This window comes from Ursus arctos, unplaced genomic scaffold, assembly GCF_023065955.2.
Source record: "Ursus arctos isolate Adak ecotype North America unplaced genomic scaffold, UrsArc2.0 scaffold_1, whole genome shotgun sequence".
NCBI lineage: Eukaryota > Metazoa > Chordata > Mammalia > Carnivora > Ursidae > Ursus > Ursus arctos.
The window spans coordinates 65,212,715-65,239,687 of record NW_026622763.1 but is presented as its reverse complement, the minus strand read 5'-3'; the positions used below and the strand labels follow the sequence as shown (position 1 = coordinate 65,239,687).

The 26,973-nt window shown below is 38.0% G+C and overlaps 1 protein-coding gene across 30 annotated transcripts in view; it reads right to left on the bottom strand.

Annotated features, from left to right (window-relative positions):
• Positions 1-22,884, bottom strand: part of GULP1 (GULP PTB domain containing engulfment adaptor 1) — a 248,381-nt gene extending 225,497 nt beyond the window's left edge. For 6 of the 30 annotated variants that reach the window (XM_057303373.1, XM_057303352.1, XM_057303344.1 and 3 more), the window contains exon 1: positions 22,341-22,784. The gene's annotated coding sequence lies outside the window, so the exon portion shown is untranslated. Of the gene's footprint in view, positions 1-21,989 lie in introns of all 30 variants that reach the window. The other 24 variants (XM_057303391.1, XM_057303384.1, XM_057303386.1 and 21 more) reach the window with 11 other exon arrangements.
• Positions 22,885-26,973: the final 4,089 nt, after the last annotated feature.

Below are 26,973 nucleotides of genomic sequence, written 5' to 3'. Positions count from 1 at the left end.
AAATGAATTTGAGACTTGCAAGAAAGTCCACTTGCAACAGGCAGATTAGGCTTTAGTCAATGCTTCTCTGACACTGGGGTGCTTCGGAGGAATCTAGCACAGCAGCTGGCACATAACACTAGTTTGAAAAGTGTTTTGAATGAACGAAGGTCTGCACAACTGAATGGAGAAATCCTTAGCTTTAAACCACTTAGCACAAAACTACTGGCTCTCCCTTATTTTACAAATACTATTCCAGGAGACTGATCACCCCACTGAAATTTCAATTATTATCATGGTTGGACCTTAGGAATCTAAGGTGCAATGCCTCAAGCTACAAACAAGCTACAGCGTATTTTTCTGCAGTAGCCCTGACTCACCGCTATTCGGCCTTTCTCCAAACAGGTTCAGTAACAAAACATCACTAGTGAATAAACAAGTTAGATCCATTTCAGAAGCTTCTTTCTTACACTGGGTTGGAATCCAAAGCTAACATAACTTAATTTCTCCCTAACATAGAGACTACACATGACATTACATCTCACAAAATACAAGAATGAAAAAAAAAAAAATGCCGCTGGATTCAAACTGTGGAAAGGAACAATTTCAGAAGTAACAATGTAACGATAGGAACTTTAACTATTCATTTGATTCTCAGAATCCTTCTGGTGACCTGTTAAGAAGGAGACTAAGGAAATCCAGTGCTACCTTGCTCTCCAAACCCCACACACAGGGTGAATTCAAAATCTTGGAGGGACAGGCGGAGGCGCAGGAGAGAGCTATGGGAAAATCTGCCGGCGTCACTAAAGATTTTGGCTTTTATACTTCTCAGGGACGCATATGAGGTTTATATTATTATCTTCATTTTATAGTCAAGAAAATAATCTCCCCAGGATCCCTAATGATGGATCCACAGGCAAGACTATACACGACAGGAAAATATACGGTAAGAGGCCAGGTTTACCTGTATTTCGGGAAGTCTTCAATAACTCATCTGAGGTCTTCCTCCATAACATCCCACAAACTTCACACTTCGCTTTATCTTTTCTTGCAAAAATTCAATACTTGAGATGTACTGAGGGGGGTGGGTACATAAATAAAGGCAAAACAAAGCCCCTGTACATTTTTGCTTTGTGGGTTTGTTTTTTTTCCTTGTATAGTTCTTTGTTTTCAAAATTTTAACCAGGAGACATTTCCTTTAAAAAGGATTGGGGGAAAAATGGTCAAAAGCTGATTTGTGTAAAGTTTTCATTTTAATACCTTAAAGAGCAGAATTCATCTCTGAAAGACTTTTGTGATAATTGGTTTCACGTGCAAGGTTACAAAACAAAACATAGCATGCTCTTAGCCCTTGATGGAAATGATGCATTTTAAACACCAGCCCTGAAAAATAAATTCCATCCTTGAGATCCAAGTGACTTTAATGCCTGTGTAGACAGCAAGAAGAGCCTCAGAGACACGGCCTTTTCTCAGACCCAAAATAAGTTGAATCCAGGCACATGTGGGTGCTAATATGTATCCAGAAAATAATGCAGAAAATAATGACCTAAATGATCCAACTTGTAGGCCTCTAGTCACCGTTGACACATTTAATCGATCAAAATCAACCAAATCTTGAGAGTGCTAAGAAAGATGAAGCAAAGGGGCACAGATGGGTACCAATCAGTTTATAATGCACTCATCCTTTCTCAGTCATCTGTCTCCTGGAGAAAAAGGGTGACTCTGCCAGAAACCACTGCCAATTGCTTTATGTTTCTCTGATTACTGATTTTCTGTTCAGATGTCAACAATCCGCAGCATTCCATACTTATCTTTAATACTAACATGATTTGAAATGATGAAATTATATCTCACGATTCTCCTCCTCAAGTTCTTCCTGCCTCCATCCTAGTACATCACCTAAATCAGTTACTGGACATCTGCATATTGTATGAAAAAAGTCAAATTACAAACCAGTATGCTGTAAGTGACCCAACTGTATTTTAAAAATTAAGAAAAATGTCATTAAAATGGCCCGATCATTATTCTTTCTTACTACTCGTCAGCATTCTTAAACGTGTTTTGATAGCATGTACTAATTGCGTAAGTGTTGATCTATACATGCTAAAAATGGTAAAAAGAGTTTTCTCCTGCGTAATTTTAGGATTAAGGATTTATGTGGTTCACATTAATATTTTATATTACAAATTTTCTGCCACGGTATTTCATTTGTGTACCAAAAAAAAGAACAAAAATTATTCTACAAAGAGAAGATGATCTCAGTTCAAATTACAGAATGTTTCAAACTAATGTCATTTCTCTTTCTTTCTTTTTACGGAAAATACATAACTTTTTGATAGAGACGTAGACAAAATCAGACACTTTCTATACCCTTCTAGTTTTTTATCTAAGTCTCAAATAACATACTACATTGAAATTATTCCATTTGTACTTATAGTTTAAGATACATTCATTTACATAAAATAGCATATCTGTTAATCAGAAAGAAAATAGCCTATATTTTATCATTCAGTTAAATACAGCAGCACAAAAATTACTTTATCAGCATAATAATGCTAGCTGCTATTTACTGACCACCTACAAAATGCCAGCCAGTGTACTACATGAAACAGTTATGTGTTTAATCCTCTCAAGAAACTATGTGAAATTACTATATGTACCATCTTACAGGTTAAGAAAGAGAAGCCTTATGCAATTAATTTGTCTGCTGAAGAGCATCCAGACTGTAAATATCAAATCCTATCTCCGAAGCAGTCAAAGCTCAGGCTTTATCTATAATACAGAAATTTCAATAATGCATTATACTGACCATGCAAAACTATGATGAATAGTGGTGTATATGTGTTTAAAGTATCAAATACTCTAAAATGTGAAGTGCTAAATTTAGAGTATATAGTAAATAAAAGCAGGCTTATAGCACATGATTGGAATAAAAATATCTGCTCTCACTTAACCCACCTGAGCAATAAAGTCTCATCACTCTCTCAGAGTAAACCCAGTGTATTTCTGGGTAATATTAACTGAATTGTATCCCTATCCCCAAGATTCCTATGTTGAAGCCCTAACTCCCAGTGTGATGTTATCTGAAGATGGGACCTTTGGGGCATAATTAAGTTTAGAGTCATGAGGGGGAGGCCCTCACGATAGGATTAGTGCCCTCATAAGATAGACACTAGAGCACAAGCACTCTTCCTAGAGGGCTCCTCCACCCTCTCCCACCCCTCTTTTCTTCCTTCCCTCCCTCATCCAATGTACGGCCTCTCAGTTTCTTAATTCTTCATACCCAATCATCTTCTCTCCTTACTTCTTCAGGCAAGCATTCCACTGGCCTTAGCACTTAGAACTATTAAAACTGACATCAAATAATCTGACCACAGTCTTCTATAATGCAAAGACCTTTCTCCATTTCTTGGCCCCTCACCTTTCCCCTATCAATCTGTCCCTTCCCACCCTCATGTCCCTTCTCTTCTAATAGTTCAGTGCTTGGTCCATTTTTTTAACCCTTCTAGCACACGACTAAAAACTCTGTTACTACATTAACCTTCCATTGTACACTTAGGAAAAAATCAATTGTCTTTCTTATACTTACCTATAATTTAAGAAGAGTACTAAAGGGGAAAAAATCATAAAGCTATAATAAACACAACTACAGTAAATCTCAAGTGGTCCTCAGTACTTCCTGGAATTCTAACATACTATTCTAGTTTGCATGTTTTCGAATTCTCCACAGTGACAGATGTGACAAGGAAGTCTACGTTCTCACATACTTACAGCTGGAAACAGCTGAGAAGGGACTACCCCCTTCAGAGGTTATGTGCTCTTTAGTTTACCAGAGTACCAACCACCCAGCATGACTTCATCATACACTTGTTGGTTTCTACAGACACTATTTGCCAAAACTGCTTTAAGTATAATAAAAATCTCTCTTGGAAGAATTAATATCATTAAAATATCCATACTTCCCAAAGCAACTTATAGGTTCAGTGCAAGCCCTATCAAAACACCAATGAGGGGTGCCTAGGTGGCTTAGCTGGTTGGGCGTCTGCCTTTGGCTTGGGTCATGGTCTCGGGTTCCTGGGATTGAGTCCTGTATCGGGCTCCCTGCTCAGCGGGGAGTCTAATTCTCCTTCTCCCACTCCCTACTCTCTTTCTTTAAAAAACAAACAAACAAAAAGCAATGATATTTTCCACAGAAGAACAACAGACAAGCCTACAATTTGTATGAACCATAAAAAATCCCAAACAGCCAAAGCAGTCTTAAGAAAGAACAAAGCTGGAGGCATCATACTCCCTGATTTCAAACTCTGTTACAAATCTGTAGTAATTAAAATAGTATGGTACTGGTATAAAAACAGACATACAGATCAATGGAATAGAACAGAGAGCCCAGAAATAAATCCACACATATATGGTCAATTAATGTACAACAAAAATGCCAATTAATACACAATGAGGAGAGCTTCAGCACAGCAAAAGAAACCATCAACAAAATGAAAAGGTAACCTACTAAACAGAAGAAAATATTTGCAAATCATATATCTGATAAGGGGCTAGTGGCAAAAATATATTTAAAAAAAATCGTAAGACTATAGCAAAAAATAAAAAACAATCCAGTTAAGAAAAATGAGCAGAAAATCTGAATATAGACATTTTTTCTTAAAGAAGACATACAGATGGGCAACAGATACATGAAAAGATGCTCTATATGACTAATCATCAGGTAAACACAAATTCAAGACCACACTGACAGCCTCGCACCTGTCAGAATGGCTATTATCAAAAAGACAAGAAATAACAAGTGTTGGTGAGGATATGGAGAAAAGGAAACTCTTATGCACTATTAGTGGGAATGTAAATTGGTGTGCCACTGTGGAAAGCAGTATGGAGGTTCCTCGAAAAATTAAAAATAGAAATACCATATGATCCAGGAATCCGTCTTCATACAAAGAAAACAAAAACACTAACTTGAAAAGATAACAGGCACCCCCATGTTCACTGCAGCATTATTTACAACAGCTGAGCCATGGAAAAAACCTAAGTGTCCATTGATAGATAAAGGTGTTACATATATTCAATAGGATACTGTTTAGCCATAAAAATAGAATGGAATCTTGCCATTGTGACAATGAAGATGGACTTCAATGGCACTTTGCTAAGTGAAACAAGTCAGACAGAGAAGGACAAATACCATATGATCTCTCTTATATGTAGACTCTAAAAATAAACAAATAAATAACCAAGCTCATAGATACAGAGAATAGATTGGTGATTACCAGAGGTGGGGGGGTGGGGGGGTGGCTGCAGTGGAGAAGCTGGCAAGCTGTTCTTGTTTTTTAAATTTAAATAAATTCAAAAAAAATTTTTTTCTTTTAAGTATAATGAAGTCCTTCCCATTTTAAAGAAACCCTTTCTGTAGTGGAACCCAAGTCCCTTTTCAGTTTATATACTATCTCTCCTATTCTACTGACAAGGAACAAAATATATGACCCCCCAATATGCCACTTTGGCATGTGGATTATTTCAAGCTGAAAGCAATGAAGACCCAGCAGACTCAGGACAAATTTTTACTTCTCCCTTAACTACCTAAAAGAATTTATAAGGGGGTCTGGCCCCAAAACAGGGCTATTACCAGAGATAACTTTTTATCTGAAAGACCTTTCTGTATGGCAGAGTGAGCATCTAATGTCAAATATCTGTGAGCATCTAATTGCCAAACATCTGTTGTTCTTACTATCCTGTGGATTACCTTCCTCCCTTGTGACGCCCCAGGTTCCCATCCTACTCTTTAGCTCAGTATGGCATATAAACCTCAACTGACTGACATGTCCTTAGGTCTCATATTTTTTATGGGGCTCCTGTACTTACATAATTAAATTTGTTTTTCTCCTGTTAATCTGTCTTATGTCAATTTAATTAATAGACTGCCCAAAAGAACCAAAAAGGGTAAAGAAATTTTCCTCTCCTACAGCACACACAGACTTATGCCATGAAAGAATTATCTTCAGGTGCTGTTTTAAATACTCCACAACTAACTTACCACACACATAATTCCATCAAAATGGTTCTCACCACAATCACCAATGACCTTTATGTCAAGTACACTGGACACACAACACACTTAATCTGTGTCTTTTTTATTGACTTTCTATACTATTTAACACTGTTGATCAACCCTTCCTCAAAATCATTTTTGTTTTTAATCTTGGCTTTTATAACAACATCACAGTCTCCTGGGCTTTCTTCCTTCTCCCTGATAATTCCTTCTTAGTGTTGTTTGTAGGCTTTGCTTTTTCTACCCTGGTTAAAATATTAATGTTTCTCTGAGCCATGTCATAAACTTTCTTCCCACTATATAATCTTTTGTTTTGATGACCCTTTGTAAGCTAAAAACTCATATTTGTAATCTGAAATCTGAAAATTTATGTGTGTGTGTGTGTGTGTGCGTGTGTGTGTATACACACATACATACTGTCAAGGAGTGGGAATTCCTGTCCCCTTCAGAGATCCTTCTAGCTGGACTAAAAATAAAAATCAAACTGGGGCGCCTGGGTGGCACAGCGGTTAAGCGTCTGCCTTCGGCTCAGGGCGTGATCCCGGCATTATGAGATCGAGCCCCACATCAGGCTCTTCTGCTATGAGCCTGCTTCTTCCTCTCCCACTCCCCCTGCTTGTGTTCCCTCTCTCGCTGGCTGTCTCTATCTCTGTCAAATAAATAAATAAAATCTTAAAATAAATAAATAAATAAAAATAAATTAATTAAAATCAAACTGACATAAGACGATTAACAAGAGAAAATCAAATTTAATAGCACATACAGGGGGAATCCACACAGACATGTAAAGCCCAAAGACAATCAGGTAGAATGAGGTATCTAGGTCATCCCGAACTAAGGAGAAGCGAGTAGGGATCTAGGACTTCGAAGGAAGGGCAAGAGGAGCAGATGTTTGATAGTTAGATGTTTATCCTTCTATAGACGTGGGTCATTCAGACAAAACTTATCTTTGCTAACAATCTATATTCTAGGAAAGATCCTCAATTTAGATTCTTCTATGTATTTAAGAGAGGAGCAAAATTTCTCTTGAGCCCATAGAGTCTCAGCTGCCTTCAGCTCAGAGTAGTTTTCATGCAAAAGTGGCCATCCTGGGGTGGCCTCAACAAAAGGCACACAAATACCACATATACACCTGTATCACCAGCCCACACAAAACTTCCCTGCTACAGATGTGTGTGTGTGTGTGTGTGTGTTACTGTATGACTACTGGACATCTATAACAAGATGGTTCAGACACATCAAAATGTGTCCAAAATGGAAATCATTATTTTCCTTCAATAATTCTACATTTATTCTGTTGAAAAAGTTAAACACCCAGGTTGCCAAAACCAGAAATCTTAAGAATTGAAGGGGAGCAGAATTTGCCACCCCAAAATATGCCTTTGGCATAAGGATTATCTTGAGCTGGCTATTTTTAAGAAACAGCAGATGTGGGAGAGCTCTGAAAACCAAGTAGAAGTTATTCTTTTGTAAGGGACATTTACATTTATAAGGACATTCTCCATTAGGAAAAAAGGTGTCGCCTTCTCACAGCAGGAAGAGAAGGATGATCAAATCTCTAGAAACTCTTATCAACAGAGAAGACATTGACCTAAATCTGTGTAATAGCCATACACTTGTTTACTGTGCTTTTCCTGGAAACTTCCTGTAACTGGATCCCTATCCTCCCAACATCTTTTCTTTAGATGGAGATGGTATTTAAGGTGATGCCTTGGACCATTTGAGGGAGTTATTCAGTTTTTCCGGGTATCTCCCACGTATACAGGAGGCATACTTGTTATTAAACTTTTGTTTTTCTCTTGGTAATCTTTTTTTCTCATTACTCAGTCTCACACAGGAACCTAGAAAGGTAGAAATAAAATAATTTTACTCCCCTACAGAATCAACATTTACACCATCCTCTTGCCTACTCCCCACAATCACTGACGAATCATCAAAATGTACCGATTTTTTCTCTTCAATAACTCTCTTATAAACTCATTTCTCATCACCGGCTACCTTCTTCTCTTGCCTAGGCTTATTGGCAGAGCATCTATTCAAATATAAAATGTAGATGACATCTTGTCACCATACTGTTAAAATCTTTCAGGATTTTTAATTGTTCTTTGAATGAAGCACAAAGTTTGGATTAGAAAGCCCCATAAGATCTGATCTCTGACTCCCTGGCTTCATCTCCAGCAATTCTAGTCCTTCTTTCCCTTCCACTCTATTCTCTAGCTCTATTTTAAGGCTTCTAGTTCCATGGCTGAATCATATACTTACTCCTTATCTAAGATTTCCTACATGCTTGAAACACTCTCTCTGTTCTCACTGCTTCCTACAGATGTCTTTCCCCTAACATGTATATGTCAAAGTTCCTGTGTGTGACTCCAAGTATTCAAGAGAACCTTCTAATAATATCCACACTATAAAATACCACAAGGGGTCAAAGGCCTAACAGTTTATTTCACCAAAAAAAGACCAAAAAAAAAAAAAAAATCAAATATTAAAACTAGGAAAACTTGGAATATGATATTTTGATTTAGAAATTTTGGAGGGGGGTGCCTGGGTGGATCAGTGGTTAAGTGTCTGACTCTTGGTTTTGGCTCAGGTTATGATCTCAAGGTTCTGGGATCAAGCCCCACATCAGGCTCCTTACTCAGTGGGGAGTCAGCTTAAGATTCTCTCTCTCTCTCCCTCGGCCCCTCCCCCTGCTCATGTGACTGCACACCGCTCTCTCGCTCGCTCTCTCTCCAAAATAAATAAAATCTTTAAAAAAAAAGGAAATTTTGTTTTGTTTTTTTTTTTTAAACTATTTAAAAATAAAACTTAGGCTACCTTAAGGGCTGAAATGTTCTTTGAGGTCATCTAGTTCCCCCTCTCAGTGAAGGAAAATGTTGTCAAATACCTAAGTGAAAAGTATTTGTCGTGCTATTAGAAACTATTAATATTAATGATTTTACGTCTTAGGCTTTATTTACTCAAACCTTATCATTTTAACAAAACCAGGGGAAAATGGGATTAAGAAAATGTCAGATTTTCACACTCAATATGTTAACCCTCCAGACAAATCAAATCAAGCAAAAGCCAAAGCAACACGCAGACACAATTTAGGCAACGGGTTAATTTTTACGCTTTATCTAACTAAGTAGGATAAAATGAACAAACATCTTGTCACATAGGAGTTCCAAGTTGCCATGTCTGAGAGTGGGAGACGAGCAGCTCATCAAGCTGGGCAAACATGAGGGGACTCAAGCATCATCGAGGCGTCTAGGCGGTCAGGTTATTTCAAGGCACTGCGCTCACACCAGTGAAGAGAACTACCGGGGCTGGCCTAATCCTCTGGGACGACTGCTGCGCATCAACTGCACACTCCCTCAGCTGGTACGGTAATTACATACGTTACTTCCCCTCCAACTGTCTTCCCTGGTCCGCTGTGTGCCAGCTGTGGAACCTTAAACAAGTTTTGTAATCATGTATAAATTATAAAAAACATAGCACAATGCTTAGGCCATAGTAAGCACTCTATAAATGTTATTTGTAGAGGAGGAGAAATATCTTTTTCCTTTACCTTTCTAAGCTCTTGACTGGGACTCCCTGTAACGAAAGAGAGATTTATAAGAGAAAAACATATAAATCTATTTACTGTAAATTTTGCATGACATGGGGCCTTCTTAAGAAAATGAAGACCTAAAGAAATGGTTAAACCTGTATGTGACCGTTTTTATGCTAAGTCTGAAGAAGAGTTACAGTCTTGGAAAGATATGATAGAAGAAAGATTATGAGCTAAGTGTATATACAGTAAACTTGGGGAAGCTTAGCAAGATCATTCAGATTCCTCCCAGTGTCCCTTTGCTTTCAGAGATAAGAATGTTCTTTCCTCCTAGGATACAGAGATACCTGCTTCAGAGGAAGGTCAGAGAGTCCTTCCTTCACATGCCACTTCTCAAATTCCTTCAGCTTGAAATATCTGATACGTCAAGGTGCCGTATTTTGAGGTAGCATACCCTGAGCCCTGTTATATTCTTATCATTTCTCTCATTAAAAAAAAAAAAAAATCACTTTTGGTGTTGAGTCATAGGTATAATAGGTTAAGAAAAGAGTGCAGGTTCCACAAAGATCCTACTGGACAGAGACAATTTAAGGGGTGGAAAACTATTTTCACTTATCTGATTATTTTACAAATGGAAGCTGGTATCTGAATTATCTGGATACTTATCCTCTTCCTCATTTTATATCTGCTGTAAACCAAATTAAATTTTCTACCAAAATTCCCAAAGTAAATAAGCAGAGTCCCTTTGTATTCATTGCCATACCAAGAATAATTTATTCATATTCAAAAAGACACAAGAATGTGGTGCCCTTTTAAGCCAGGAAAAGGTCAGAGGGCACTCTTAGTCCCTAAGGGCAAAGGGATGCCCCCAGGGAAATCCCTGAACAACAGCTTCTTTAAGAACAATAATCCTCTGAGAATCGCAGCACTTTGTAGGATCTGGGCTCTCAGGCCTAGCTTTGAATGAAGGTCTTGATCTCACACAGGAAGCATCTCAAGCATGTTTACTGCATTTTTATGCAAAAAACTAATATGCACATCTCAATCACAGTAATGTAGGTCTTGTTACTTTAGCTATCAACATCCGTAACTATTCTTCTGAGGTCTCCCTTATTTTCCTTTGGTATTCAAGTTACTTGCTGTCTATGTTCCTCTCTAACCCAATGCTTTCTCCATGCTTTCAACATCCACATTAGAGGGTTCTAATACAACAGCCTGTTCTTTCTTGAACCAATGACCCAAGTGCCACTCTGCTTTACCGTAGGCTTTCAACAAATGAAACATTTCTACCTGCAGGTTCACCAACTGCTCTTCTTCACCTGCACTGTCTGCATAACCTTTACGTTCTGTTTCTCACACCCCTTCACCCCAACTAAAATGCCCATGGTGACACTTGCTTAGTCTCTGACACTGTTCGATTATTCCTGGTTTTGCTGCCTCCAACTCCTGCTTAAACCACTGGTTAACAATCATTTTCGCTAAGGGCAGCATTAGTGCTCTAAAATATATTACACTATGGTTTTGTCAATTCTCAGCTTTGGGTAATTCCTACCATCATTAAAGCAAAAGGGCAAAGACTCAGATGTATCTCCCATACCTTGATACAGCACATTACAAAAACCAATATGCATAATGTTAAATCATCAAAAAAACTAACTCAAGAACATGGTGGCAGAAAATAAATTGTTAATGGTGTCAGTGAACTAGAGTTTTATAAAACTAGTTCCTACTTAAAAGTGTATTATACGTCTGCATTTTTTATACCTCCGTGAATGGATCTGCACTTCACAATTTTCTTTAATTTTACTCCTATCAGCTTTATTTTTTTATACTCGAATACTTATGTTAGTTTTAACATGACTCCAAGCTTTAAATTATTCAGATGAGGCGCTAAGATTCTTTCAATGATTCTTAATGTACATTTAATGTTTCTAATACTCTGAAGTCACCAATCAAATAAAGTGCTGTAATGTTATAAAATGACATTGTAAGTTAAGATTGTAAGTTTCTATTTCAAATTTATTTTGTTGAATAAGGTATTTCTGAGATGTATGTAGAATTTACTCATCTCAGAATAAATTTACTTGAGCTGATTAATCTATCAACTATATTAAAGACATAATAACATTTGGTGATTTAAGTAATAAAACACTTTTTATAGAGTAAAAGCAATAATCACATCCAATGTTTACAAAGTTCAAGTGGTCTACACATTTTCTTTAATTACCTAAATTATTACTTCTAAAATGTTCATTTCAAATTAAGATACCACTTAATAACTGTTCTAATTAAGATATTTTCTCTTTTAAGTAACTGAAAATTCTAGTTCAAATTCACTTGAAAAATTAAGCACTTCATTATCTCACACAATAGTAAATCCAGAAATAGGGTAGGTTGATTTATGGACCCAATAATGCCATCAAACACCTGCATTCTTTACATTTTTTTTCTGCTATCATTAATGCATTTGTTTTGCCTTCAAGCTAGATTGCCTAGTGGACAAAGGATGACCCTCTGTAGCAATTTCAAACATCTATTCCAGAAAGAACCAGTATCAAGAGCTGCCACTACCTTCTTATCCAATATTCCCTTGCTAAGTATAAAGACACTTCTCCTCAGTCCTGTTATTTCATGTAATTGAGAAAGACTGGGATAAGGAAAAAGGGTCCCCTCAATAATGAATCACTAACAAAGGGAACAGAAGCACCATGATTATTAACTTAGGCTATTAAAATTTCACTTTTTTAGGAATGAACTGCCTTCCCTGGAGTCATGTGGGGTAGAGTAGACATCTGAATTACTACCAGATTTCTATGAACAAAACGGAATAAGTAAATCATTTCAGCGACCAACCAATATTGTCTGCCCCAGCAAGGAAGAGGATAGGACTCTCCGAAGTGAAAATACGCTCATGAATCAATGTGCAGGAAATGGAAAGGAGAATTAACTTCAGGTCAAGGATCACACATGGCTTAAACTAATCAGTGTCATTCCAAGAGAACCCGAAGATCTCAGCATGGGAGTGACATAAAGAAGTGACAATGATAACTTGACGCTTACCATTAGAGAAGACACAAAGTAGAGCCAAAAACAAGAAACAGACTGAAAGACAGTCAACTTGCACTGTGATCTTGAAATTACTGTCAGTTTTCAAATACAAAACATTTACATTGCACCCACTCCTTGAAATTTTAAGGTGATCCACACCTACTAAAATTGACTTATGAACGTGAAGCTCTATATAGTAATTATCTCAAATTAATAAGTTTATAGAGACTGCTTTTATTATTTATTTCAAAAAAAAATGAATCATCAGTTTCAAATAAATATCAATAAGAGACTAATTTTATAAATGGAGGTATCTCAGAGAAATGTCAAGCCAAGCAAGAAGAAAGGAATTATAGTGTAATAAATTACATCATATATGCTTCAATTACAGTTCCCCTTCATAATACAGGAATTTGCTATACTTTTATGTATTCTACATTCTTATTTTCTAAAAATCACTGGTGTGCATTTAAATTTTTCACCAAAAGTGGTCATGAATGATACATACCATATAACCAAATACATGTTAAGTAACTCCATGATGCATGAAAAAAATCACTTCCATATATATATAAATTAATTTTTTCCTTAGTATTCACAGGAAACTGCTAATACTGGCAAAGTTGTTACCAAGCAGAAGATACAAAGAACTGTTTAACATATCTATTCTCTCTCCTTTTTTTAAAGATTTTATTTATTTATTTATTTATTTATTTATTTATTTATTTGACAGAGAAATAGAAAGAGCCAGAGAGCACAAGCAGGGAGGATGGCAGAGGGGGAGGGAGAAGCCGACTCCCCGCTGGGCAGGGAGCCCTACACAGGGCTAGATCTCAGGACTCCAGGATCATGACCTGAGCCTAAGGCAGCCACTTAACTGACTGAGCCACCCATGCTCCCCATATACCTATTCTCTCTTGTAAAACATACCTAATTCTCTTCTGGAACTTAAAGTGTAGTAGAAGAGACAAACATTTATATATGAAAAATAAACCAGCACCACAAGGCAAAATTCCCAGCTAAATCATAACCGTTCCAAATATAGTTAATGCTATAAAGTGAAAAAGATAAATCTGTTTTTAAAATTTACATGTTCTGAAATGAAATATAAATCCTTCTTTGTTGAACTGTCACTAAGCAAGATAACCAAAAACTGCACACATGCTTCATGAATAAAGCACATAATCTAGAAAATAAACATTATTTATTAAAAATTTACTTTCAAAAATATTTAGAATATCTCTGTATAACTAACACATAAAACTAAGTTAAATAATTTATTTAATTTCTTTTAACCTCATTAAATGACAGCAAAACCACCTGGCACCTCTTTAAAAATCAGTACAGATATCCAGGGGTTCTTAGTCTGTTTTGTGCCATAAATCCATGGCAGCCTAGTGAAGTCTATGAACTCCTTCTCAAAAAGCGCTTTTAAATGCATAAAGTAAAATATAAATTATGTAAAAGAAACAGACTTAAAATACAGTTATTAAAATATATCAAAACAATTAAATTGTTTAATTGTTTTATAGCTACATGTCTATAGATATACCCACATAGGAAAAAATAATCCCTAGAAGCAGATGTAATTATTATCGTAATTTCAAACTAGCCATAAACATAATAATATTTCAAAATATGTGCAGCCAAAGCAATTAGACATGATAATAAATAGCTGCAACTTCTGGAAAGCTACAGGTACTGTTAAGATGTGTGTGTGTGCGTGTGCATGCGTGTGTGTGTGTGTTAGGTGTTCATGAGAGTAATGATGTTGTTGTTTCCTATCCAAGTTCATGGACACCCTAGAGTGTGAAATGGGAGAGGATACTCAGCTCCTTACTGACTCCAATTACATATTAGTTAGATCTGGAGATATGGAAAAAGAAATAAAAGTAAGATAACAGTTTTTTAAGATAATTCATCCAGTTAAAGTTCTTAAACTTCCATATGTAACTACTAATGATTAAGTTCATCCACATGAAGACAGAAAGGAAAAACATCTCTACAGTTCCAAAATCCACAAGTTACTCTATTAAACCACTTACATGGTCCTAAATCTCCTGCCTTTGCCACTTGGTCTGTCTGGAACTGCCTGCCCCTCCTTCTTTGCCTGGCAACTCATCTTCATCCTTTGCCCAACAATCATCTCCACACTGTTTCCAGATCTACTGTGCCTAATGCTGATGAAGAACTCCATCCCCTACTCCTTCAATATCCTTTCCACTATAGCACAGAATTTAGGGAAATAACAAGTTCTATATAAGCCTATTTAAATTAGCTTGAGATACCTCACTGTCACTACTAAAAATTAGGAGAGAACAACAGAAAATTTTAAAAAGTGGTGTTCAATAACTATTTATTAAATTCAACTGGATTGGAGTGCCTGGGTGGCTCAGTCACTTAAGGTCTGCCTTTGGCTTAGGTCATGATCCCGCGGTCCTGGGATCAAGTCCCACTGAGCTTCCGGCTCAGCGGGGAGCCTGGTTCTCCCTCTCCTTCTGCCCCTTCCCCGGCTCGTTCTCTCTCTCTAATAAATAAAATCTTTAAAAAAAATTCAACTGGATCATATCAGAATCCCTTTATTTGTCAACTCATAAACAGTCACATTTTCCAGAATGAGAAGAGGGGGATAAAAAGGTTGCAAATTTTTATGACAACTTAAAAGAAAATCAGTACCTCACTGAATAAGGAAGTCCCAAATAAACATTTATTATATCAAGTCACAAAACTGTTCTTTAAAGCCTTCTCTGCACCACTCTAGGAAATTTCCTTTTTCCAGGTTAATCATAAATTTCCTAGTCCACTTAATCTAAGCAATGAAGCTCATGATAACTCAGATGTTATAAACTTAGTGATGGTTCTTCCTTCAAAAGATTAAAGACAATATTGGCAATATGAGAGTTCTTACTAGGTTGCCATTAAGAATTTTAAAAGCCCTTCTCCTATACATGAGGCACAATGATGCATTTAAACAGAAATAACAATTCACAAAATTTCAAAACAATATCTACTCTTATAAAGAAATGCTACTTTGTAGATCTGAAATAGACTTTTACCATTTCAGATGTCATTAGACAATTTCAAATACAACTCATTTACTCAAATATGACTCTTTAACAATTCTCTCAAACTGTGTTTTGCTAGACTTGAGTTCAAAAGCAGTGTCCTCTGAGTAATTATAATCCATTACTAAATACAGCATAGAGTTAAATCACTTAGAAATTAATTCAGTTATACAACTGTTCTTTACAATAAGCCAAATTTTGTATTTTTGCTACCAGCAATGATCAGTATTTATGTTGGAGGACATGTTTATGGTTATAATAGTGCACATCCTCAAAGAGGTTATTAGGAGAGTTCCACCATTAACCAAATTTACTAAAGAGTATTTACTAGAGAGTTGCACAAAGACAAAAAAAATTAAATAGATTACAGAGAATTCATATTGACCTTTAAAAATATGTTACAAAGTACTCTTCTTAAATAAAACTCTTTTCAATACTTACCACCGTATGTTTTAACTCACGCCAAGTGGAAATCTGGGTAAATTAACCTATTTGCTTTTACATTTTTACTTTAAAACACAGCACTCTCTTAATGGTTGTAAACGATGAGAGAAATCGAGAGGCAAAAATCAAGTTCATTCTCTTACATCAAATTTTAATTAGTTCAAATTTGGAGATTTGCTACCACAGCAGAGATGGTTCTGTTTGCTCTTAGCTGAAGTGCTGTGTAAGATCAATATTACCTCATTTACAAACTGAGAAAGAGAGCTTAGTAATCATTTTATGAAATATTATATAACTATGTGACAATGTTATACAGCCAAATCCTTAATGATTCAGTTAGTAGGTAATTTATGCTCTGTTGTTTCTTCTACCAAACCTCTCAACAAGCTGGTTTCAGCCATTTAAGTAACTATCACCATTTCTACAGGAGAGTGGACTGAAGACTGCACCCGATCATTCAACCTGCTCTTTGTTGGTAGCTCTGGCAGTTTACGAAGTTCCCTGAAATTCTTAGAGGACTTCTGGTTGAAGTTTCAGGAAGCAAGTCAACTATAACATCTGATAATCCTAAAAGAAAGCTATACAATCCCAGGAAAACAGCACACGTAACACCCACTTCTCACCTCACCATAACTTAGAAACCTTCCCAGCGGTGAATTCGCCTTCTTCCAGTACTTAACTGCATATTTGTCTGCGTTCTACTTTTAAAAAAGTGGAAAAGGCCTCCATGATTATGCTACCATCAGAGCCATTAACCCAGACTGTGGGTAGCAGATCTTTCCCACTACTTTTCTCTATGTGTACAGGCATAAATAAAAGCCTAAAAGCTCCTTTAGAATTTGGGAAAAAAAAAAAAAATCAAAAATCTCTAGCAACAGTTATCTTAAAAAGATTTAAATTAATGGTTAAAATTGGCCTAGAAATATCAATTAAAGTTACTTTCTCTATAAAAATATATCTAGCATAAACATCAAAGAACATGTATGTGTCATAATTATATGTACATATAAATACTTTATAGAGATATAAATACTATATAGAGGTAAATCTATATATACAGACAGAGAGAGGCATTAGTCACCTAAGTCTTGGAAATTTCTAGGATATGTTCTGAACTTCCTCTTCAGAAGGTATATGATGAAAACAATATGTAGATATATTTATACAATGTGAATAGCAAAAAACAAACATGAAATAAAAGCAGCTATTAGTATCTAGATATGCTCCCTTAGGTGTTCCCTAGAAAATATATAGTGTTATTCAAAACTTTTCTAAAAAGTAGTATTAAATCTTTGAAATATAATTGTTACATAAATTAATTTATTCATACTATGTGATCTGCCTTTCCAACACTATCTTTAAGTATACAATATTGGAGGATGAAACAAATTCCAAATTTTCCATAACTATACCATTTCAATGAAAGTAGAAAATTGGCATTTATTCCTTTGTACAATATTTGTGTCGATTAACTGACTTCTGGAGAAAATAATCATGAACTGTAAGTATCATTAGAGTGCCTGAAAACATTTCCTCAGTATAAAACAAATAGAAAACTGCAAACAAGAGCCTAAAAACCGTTTTAAGTACCTTCTAAGCCTAAAACAATGACTGGAACAATGACTTTAAGCCATTATCTTTAAAATAAAGGCCTGATTTCAATTTCATATTTCCACTGCTTGAAAGCAAAGAGATTTCTCTAATCAAAATTTATACCATTTTCCTCTTCCAATCTGAACATATTTAAGCTCCCATAGGAACAAGTTTAAGTTTTTTGATCTCTAAATGTGTCAAGGCAAGCACAATTAGATCCACCAGCCTCTGACACATTAAGGTACCAGGGCTCAGGTAACCATACTGTTGACTCCTGTAATAACTACTTTTGAATTTATTATTATATGCAAATAAAATAACTTTTTTTTGGTCCATTAGAGGTTTTAGAAAACAAACTGCAATTTTACAGGACGATTCACAAACAAAATGCTCTGCTAAGTGAAAAATTATCTAATATCAGCAATAGAGATTAAAGATTTTCAAGATTTTTAATTTAAATTCAAAAGCAAAACTGGATATTCTACAGTAAAATTACTACCCTAATATATCCTTGAACATTCACTTGTTCTTTGATTAATAAAAAAAGTGCCCATTTTGTTAATATAACCATAAATTCAACTATTATCACCCATATACTCCTACTTTTTATACATTCACTATTAGTAAGATAGTCTAATGGGGTGCCCGGGTGACTCATTCGGTTAAGCCTCAGACTCTTGGTTTTGGCTCAAGTCATGATCTCAGGGTTGTGAGACAGCTCCATGTTCAGTGTGGAGTCTGCTTAAGATTCTTTCTCTCTCCCTCTCCCACTGCCCCTCCCCCCAATATATGCACACCTGCCCGTGCTCTCTCTCAAATAAAATAAATAAATAAGATCTCTTAAAAATTTTTTTAAAGGGGCGCCTGGGTGGCACAGCGGTTAAGCGTCTGCCTTTGGCTCAGGGCGTGATCCCGGCGTCATGGGATCGGGCCCCACATCAGGCTCCTCCGCTATGAGCCTGCTTCTTCCTCTCCCACTCCCCCTGCTTGTGTTCCCTCTCTCGCTGGCTGTCTCTATCTCTGTCGAATAAATAAATAAAATCTTTAAAAAAAAATTTTTTTTTAAATAATTTACGATCAAGTATTTTACCAAAGATTTTATTTAAACAACTTAGCCATACTTATTATTTTCTTTCTCTAATACATTGACCAGTTCACCTGAAAAATAAACATCCATGCATATAATACACTACATTAAGCTATAAAAATAGGTAGTTTATGTTGCTAATTGACATGTCAAACTAAAAGTGAAATATTCCCAATTATCATGTGTGAAACAAGTTCATACATTATACATAGCAAGTGGACAATAAACTATATGTCAGTAAAACGTTGGTAAAAAGTAAAATAACATGAACAAAATCGCAGTGCTAATTCAGAGCTAGGATTTGATCCAAGCCTGCTGTTTCCTTAGACATAAAAATATGCCACAGATATTCGTTGAATCAATTAATGAAAGGCCCCTAAATCTACCCTCCAACCTCTTAAAAGGAAACTGTTGTGGCCTTTGGGAAAAGAAAGTTTATTTGTACACCATAAATGTAATTTTAGTCCCTCAAGTGTTATTTCCGAGAAGGGAGCCAAATTCTGCAAATATATTTGGTAACTTCTCATAAAGGCAAAATTGAGCTGGACTTAAAAAATAACTGGTCCTGACTGTAAATATAAACCAAAAGAAAAATAAATTAATTTGCTGATTGTATTTTTCTGAGAGAATGACTCAGCTTTAACCATAACATAATCTCACCCAATATTCTGAAAGACTAAAATTTGATTAAACTAAAGCTATGGTTCACATGCAAAAGCAGTGACTGTTTTGTATTAAATACAGATATGTCACTATAACGTGTATACTAGATATAAATATTACTATTTTACCCCTATAATCTCAATTGAATCAACTGAGTAAGAAACTCTATGACCTTTGTATTTCTAAAAACCTATTAACATAATTTCATCTCTTTAATGCTCACAGTAAACTTGCAATTATGTAAAGAAAAGTTTCTTTACTTTGCAAGTGGAAAAACTGAAATCATAGGGAAAACACTTTGCCAAGGGTGATTCATAAAGTCAGTCTCAGAGGGCATACTGATATTCACAATCTCAAACTCACCAATCCAGTGTAAATACAATCCATATTAGCGTTTTGTACCATTCAACCCCCAAACTCACAACAGTAAACCAACTTCCCTGAAAAGGAAGGAAAGAAAGTAGGGAAGGAAGGAGGGATGGGGACACAAATTTAAGACATAAAAGAAGGGTCTGAATTGCAGACAAGGCTCTGAGTTTCTGGCTAATCTGGAACTTGGAAGCAGCAGGGCCTTAAGAATTGGGTAAATACTGTGTGAAATAGTGAGATCACCCCAACTTCTACTCCTTCAGGAGAAAGGGCAAGATCTACTTATGGGGGTCACTTCAGACAAACACAAGGAAGACATGCTAAACACGTTTTCCACTTTAACTCCATGACCCAAATCGGTGCCATTTGAGAATAGCTAATTGAATTATTCAATTTAGGTGGAAAACCATCTGCTCAAAGCCCAAGTCTTCGATTCTTACTGGCTCTGAAAACAAAGAAGGTCAAGGGACTGAAGTTGCAGCAAGCCTAGTCCAAGTTGAGAAGACAAATGGCAACCAAATGTGAACATGAACAAGTATGGCCAGCACAAGCAGCAGCAGGCCCCCAGCAATTCCACTGCAACACTGGCTGAGGGTCAAACTTTCCTCCTGGAGCACTTCTTTCACCCTCTTTTGTCACATCCGACTGCACTCTGTGCTTAGTTTGTTTTTTTTGCCAAGAAGACTGATCTTAGTCACCTAAAAATTCTCATTGCAAAAGAAACCCCTTGTTTAAACCCAAGTACCCAACAGCTCCTTTCCAATTATCCCCTGCAAGTTCCCCAGTCTCTTTCATGCCTGGCTACTGAGCCCAGTCTGGTTTGGCTGCCGGCCAGGTTCCTCTCTTCTTTCCTTGTCAGTCGTAAAAACTTGGAAAACACTCCTGGACAGCTCAAGGAGCCCTTTTAATTATGCAATGGGGCAGTACCTTAGCCTGTCTGCTGTTTCCAGCAAGGCTTGGAGTCGCCAGCGACTGGGCTCTCCCAATTGGTGGGTTTTCTAGCAAGGCTACTTGTTTATGTGGGGGAAGGAGGGAAAGACTGGCAGAGAAAGGGGGAGATTTGCAAATCTGAAAATATTCCAAGTCCTCTCAGACTTTCCTACCCGCGAACATTCACTCTCATTACCGCCCTCCTTTAGCACTTTATTATCCATTTGGTATCACAGACACAAAATCGTCAGTATTGTGGTCTCCTACCACTCCTAGAAATTAACAAGCGAAACCATGACCAGAACACTCCCCAGAAACTTTTATTCTTGTGTTGCTACAACACTGCTTTTCTAAAAAAGCAGGTCCGAAAGTGACCTCAATTAAATACTTCCTAATGGATTGCATTATACTTCATCAAACTTGCAGACTGAAATAGTACATGTAAAATGCCTGATTGTACGTGAAAGTAAAGCGAGCTCAATTGAGAAAAACTGTTGGGACCCAGGAAGAGGCACCCTGACTGACATCCTGCACCTATGAGGGGTTTGCCCAAATGCTAAGCGGACTCTCCAAGTCCAACACCAGCTACGCCTTCCTTACTCTACCCCCGCACGCTAGTTCCAACTGCAGCGTCCGGCTTCCTGTTCAAGTCCCATTCAACATCGTAAACACATTCCAAGAAAACCAGCCTGCCCAGAGTTCCCTCCCGCACACAGGGAAGTCGGCGCGGCGCCCCAGGAGCCACAGGGAAGATCCGACTGCGCTGGGTTCTGCTCGGTGTAGTGAGCCAGCCCACGGGGAGGTGGACCCGGGCGAGCGAGCCTGGCAGCGGGATCGAGAGCCCACGGTCTCATCACCACGCCGCGCCGTGCTCCCCTCTGAACGCAGCTCCCGCCACAGGGAACTACTTGACCCACCCAGCCAAAGGTTAACGGTGCGGGCGCCGCCCCTGAGCCGGGGCCCTCCCAGCCCCGGCTTTAAAGAATCCTGAGCCGGCCTAGGAGCTTCGCGCCTCCCCGCCCCCATGCCCACACTCTCTCCTGGAGCCAACAAAAGGGAGGTTACGCTGCAAGAAGTTTCGCTCCTGGGTCGCCTCGTTGTGACCCGGCGATGACTTGCCGGCTCAGTCCCGTCGGGTTCGCGCGCCCTCAGCGGTGCTGATCCACTCGCCCCCCCCACCCCCGCCAGCTCCTGCCCACCGGCCCTGGCCACCCGGCCCAAAGTTACCACAAAGGGCTAGGAAGAGGATCCGGGAGCCGCGAGCCCGATGCGTCCCCGACCTCGTTAGGCTTCCCCGTCATCCCTCTAGCACTGCCATGGCAGTCGTCAACAGGTCTTCGCCTCCTTTCAGGCTGGAAGACTCCCAGCGCCTTTCACTGCCCTAATTTTTGCAACCTGCCCGCCGGCGGCAGCGGCAACGCGCAGCCCCGCGCCCTCCTTCCCAGGCACCCGCGGCGGGTGCTGACCACCGCCCGCCTCCTCTCGGGATGTCAGCTTAAGAGAGACTGCACGCTACCTGACGGGGAGGCTGGGCTTGCAGCCGGGGAAGACCCCAGATAAATCGCAGTCTCTCCATACCTTACGGACCAATGCAGTCGGTCAGGCTTCGGGCAGGGGCGTGGAGAGCTGCCGCGTCCTCGGAGCCGGGCGGTCTCCGCTCCTACACGGCTGGGGCGCCGTTTCTGCGGCCGAGAGGGAAAGTTTTTCGACGTCAGCACGGTGCGGGACTCGGGACCCTTCGGCCCGGGTCCCCTCCCTCTTCGCGCTCTCTGCCCCCTCCCTCCTCTTCCTAACCGGCTGAAGCTAAAACTGGCGGCGGCTGGGGCTCGAGGCTCGGGACTCAGGGTCGCTCCCGGCTGGGAACGTGGGGCTCCCCCTCTCGGCCAGAAGGGAACGCTCAGACTCCGGCTGGCGCACTTCTGGCGGTCTCCTTGGACACTTCCAAACGGGACGCCTGTGTTCGAGCTCTCTGACTTGCTTCAGGCTCCGATGGTCGTTTCCTATGGGCCCACTGGGCTGTCAGGCGTTTGCAGGCGGGACCCAAGGGAGAAAGTGAAACGTGACAGAAACCCGACTGTAGGAGGAGAGGCCTTACCTTACCCCGTGCTTAGCTGGGACAGAAGCAATAACAGTTCCCCCACCCCCAGCCTCGTCCCCCGCCAAGTTTCCTTTTGAACCTCCTCCCTAAAGCTCGAGATGGGGACTGTTTGCCTTCCCTAATCTGTGTTTCCTAACACAATTTTAAAACACTTCTGAGGCTTAATATGAAAAAAGTGTCAAAAGAAGCACACACACACACACACACACAGGAGTAGAACGTGCTTTCGTTACAATCTTTATCAGCAAAGCATTGACACAGTTGTTGCTGCTGTCCTGACCGTACCTGCACAGACATTTTTCATTTTTCCTAATTTTTTAACTCCGTCTGAATCTCCACGCTTTACTATGCCTTATAAAAGAAAAAGAAGACTGCTTCAACCACCAGATCATGCTCACTCGCTTCATTCATATGTGCACATCAGAATTCAGAACTTATGTATAGGGTTTGAGGGAAAACACAACAAACCATTCTTACTGACACTGGTAAACCTTTTGTGTGGGAGGAAGGATAAGGAGGGGAAGTATCCTCATATAACATATATATCCTCATCTAAATCCTCATATAAACAATTCTTAAAGGATGTGAGGACCTTAACATTTTTCCAGACGCTGCTCAGAATTTAGTTTGCTAGATTTTCATTTGAATGTGAAAATAGATGGATAAAGAAAAAAAAAGCATTTTGTAAGGCTAACAAATACATATGTGTTACAGTGGAATCCAGGGCTTAGAATCAGCCAGATTCCCTTCCAGACTCCATACTTACTCATTCTGTGCCCTAGGACACTCAACACAATTACAACTGCCAAAAGGAATTATATAATCAAACTCACAGAGTCACGGTCATATTTACAGGAGTTAAAATAGTGTAGTGTCAGGCACAGAGAAGGCACTCAATAAATATTTGGTTCTTACATCCCACTGTATTTAACTATAATTAGGAAAAGATGGTACCGGAAATTTCCCCCAAAGACCTTGTTAACTGAATCAGTTTTCTTCTTCCCAATGCTTTTTCCATTAAAAAAGATATTGAAATGGAAACTAAATTTAGGGATCACCTAGCTCGTGTCAGACTCTCTCATTTTAAATACAAGGTTACTAAAGTCCTAGTATCTTAATTGACTTACCCCAAATCTCATGATTAGGAAGTGCTATAGCTAGGACCAAAAATCAGGCCTCCTCATACTTGGTCGGGTCCTCTTTTAACTATGTTTTCCCTTTTTATCACAACGGTCAAGCACACAGTAAAATAATTTTATTAAAAACAGTCTAAGGACAATGCTAATTGCTTTTTCTGTAAATAACCTTACACAATTAATTTAAATTATTTCTAAATAATTGTAAGTAAACAATTAATTTATAACTACTATAAACAATAAATATTATGAAAATAAATCAAATGCTAGCCCAGGATTTAGGAATAAGTAGTTTGACTACCTATCCAAATCCATACTTATATCATGTCATTATAAATATACGGATCTTTTCTCTTAACACAGTATTATAAAACTCTGATGGAGAACTCTAGATTCACAAGAATACAAGAATACAAACCATTAGAATTCGCTGCCCCTGTTTGGGGCACTAGATCAGCCTTCAATATATTCCAGCTACACTTGAACAAGTGCAGGGCATAGGAACAAATCAGACTGCAGAGATCAAATATTACAAGCACTATCCTATGAATTAATGAAAAATGTCATAATATATACTTCTTGGTCATTTGCTCCTGATGGCTCTAAAGAGAAGTTTTCCAAACCCTTTCTCATCTTAGTATCAAAAGTCACATGGACTTTTACACAACTCTCAGAGATAAGACTCTATATTCTCTTTCTGAGTGGGGATTCTCTACTACTCCAGCTTCCCCCTAAATTAGCCACTAAAATAATATCTAGAAGACCTTTTATAGCCTTCTCTATGCTCCCTTTCCATGAGAGGTGGAAGTTGCCAAAAAAAGAGAAAAAGATTATAACTGTCAAGTGCATCCATCACGGATGGGTGAATGGGGATGCATGAATCCCCATAACTGTCTTGTTTCAATCATTGCATACAGTGCTAAAAGTTACTCATTTTTATATTTTCTCCCAATGTTTATATTCTCTAAACTTGCTATTGCTTTGTAATTTTTGTAGCCCAACTTTTGATATGAACTGTTTTATGGAACGGCTTAGAGGTATAAAAATCTCAAGGATGCCAGAACCAAGTTTTCAAAAACACTACAACCAAATAGAACAAGACTTTAAATCAGTTCTGTTAAAGAAAAGCAATTGCATGGAGGGCTTCCGAGGCCCAGGCAGGCCACTACCATTACAATATGCCGAATTCTGCCCATTGCAAATACTCAGATTTCTATCTGAAAATTCTTCACATTAATCACTGTGCATACAGATTTAGCACCTTTACAATATTTTTTAAATTACTTTCTTGGCTCAAGCCAGTCTGAAGTTTCTCTTATTGAGCTGAAAGAACCTTGACAAAGAAAAAAAAAACGACATTTTTTTTTATGTTGAGAATAACAATTTTATTGTTGATTATTACAAAAATACACAAAAAACGGGGTGCCTGGGTGGCACAGTCGGTTAAGTATCCAAGTCTTGGTTTTTGCTCAGGTCCTGACCTCAGTGTCCTGAGATCAAGTCCCGTGTCAGCTCCGCACTCAGCATGGAGTCTACTTCAGATTCTCTCTCCCTCTCCTGCTGCCCCTCCCCCCCATTTGCGCTCTTCTCTCTCTCTCTCTCTAAAATAAATAAATATTTTTTAAAAATACACAAAAACATGCTGGTTGTTTGGCTCTATATTACTGCAAACCCACCATTTAGAGTATCTGACAATTTTTTTCAAAGAAAATAAAAACCAAGATGTAATTCAAAATCTTAGTTGTGTGAATTGAAAAGAGAGCATATATCTTTTTGTTATGTGAAACAACAGCCAAATTTTATTCATTGAGTTCCTAGGGGATCTGGGTTCCAAAATTAATGTGTTACATTTACTTTCTCATTTCCATCCTCTTATCTCTTATTCTGTTTTTGTCCTCTTGATTAAGAATATGAAACTCATTGCAAAAATTAAAATAATAATAATAATAATAAGGCCAATACAAAAAAGAAATATTTCACCACCAAGAGTACACATTGCTAACATTAGCTCTGTGCCCTCCAAGTATTATTGAGGTCCCTGAGAGACTCTGTAATAAATAACATCCTTTCTCAACTCCTGGGCTGGGAAAAATTGAGAAATAAAACAAAAGTTTAAAACGGAAGCAAAAATATTGCCTGTATTATTGACAGAGACTTGCTTTGAATTGGTAGATCTAAAAATGAGCAGTCAAAATAGTAGTTTCAGTCACATGGTTCTTGGTCTCCCTACTGAGAAGGAGATGTCTTTGAAAAAGGAGTTAAATTCCGTTTCCTGAGATCTATGAGAGAGAGAAAGAGATTAAGGGAAAGATACAAAGGGAAAGGCAGAGATAGAGAGAAAGAGAGAGAGAGAGAGAGAGAGAGAGAGAGAGAGAGAGATAAGGGTGTAGCTGAACCCTGCACACCCAGTAATTCTTTCCAAGTTTATTCCTAAATGTATTTCTCAAATACCCTGCAATACCGCTCCAAGAGCAAATGAGTAAAGACCCAGGAAAAATATTTTAGCAAGGAAATCAAGGCATTACCTATAGCCTATAGTACCTATAGCCGCTTCTTTTCTTTTTCTCACAGGAAAGTAAATGGTACATACTTACCATTTAGTAATAATTTAACAATATATCGTAGGTTTGTCCCCTACCTGAATTTATTAATATATTTTTTTGCCATTATAATCAAACTATGGCCATCTGGATGTATATTTATGTTAGACTCAGGGTATGAATCTTTGGGTAAAACATGAAGTGTAATACTTTGTTCTATTTTATAGTTCTATCATATGGCATCCAATTTTGATGGGTCCCATTATGGATTATCCTCACTTAAGCTGATGGTCCCTGTCAGGCATCTCCTCTATAACAATCATCTCTTTCCCTTTATAATTGGTAGATATTTTCTGAAGAGATACTTTGAAATTATGTAACTACTTCATTCCTCATCAAACTTTCAATTCATTCATTTATTTATTTATGTTAGTATA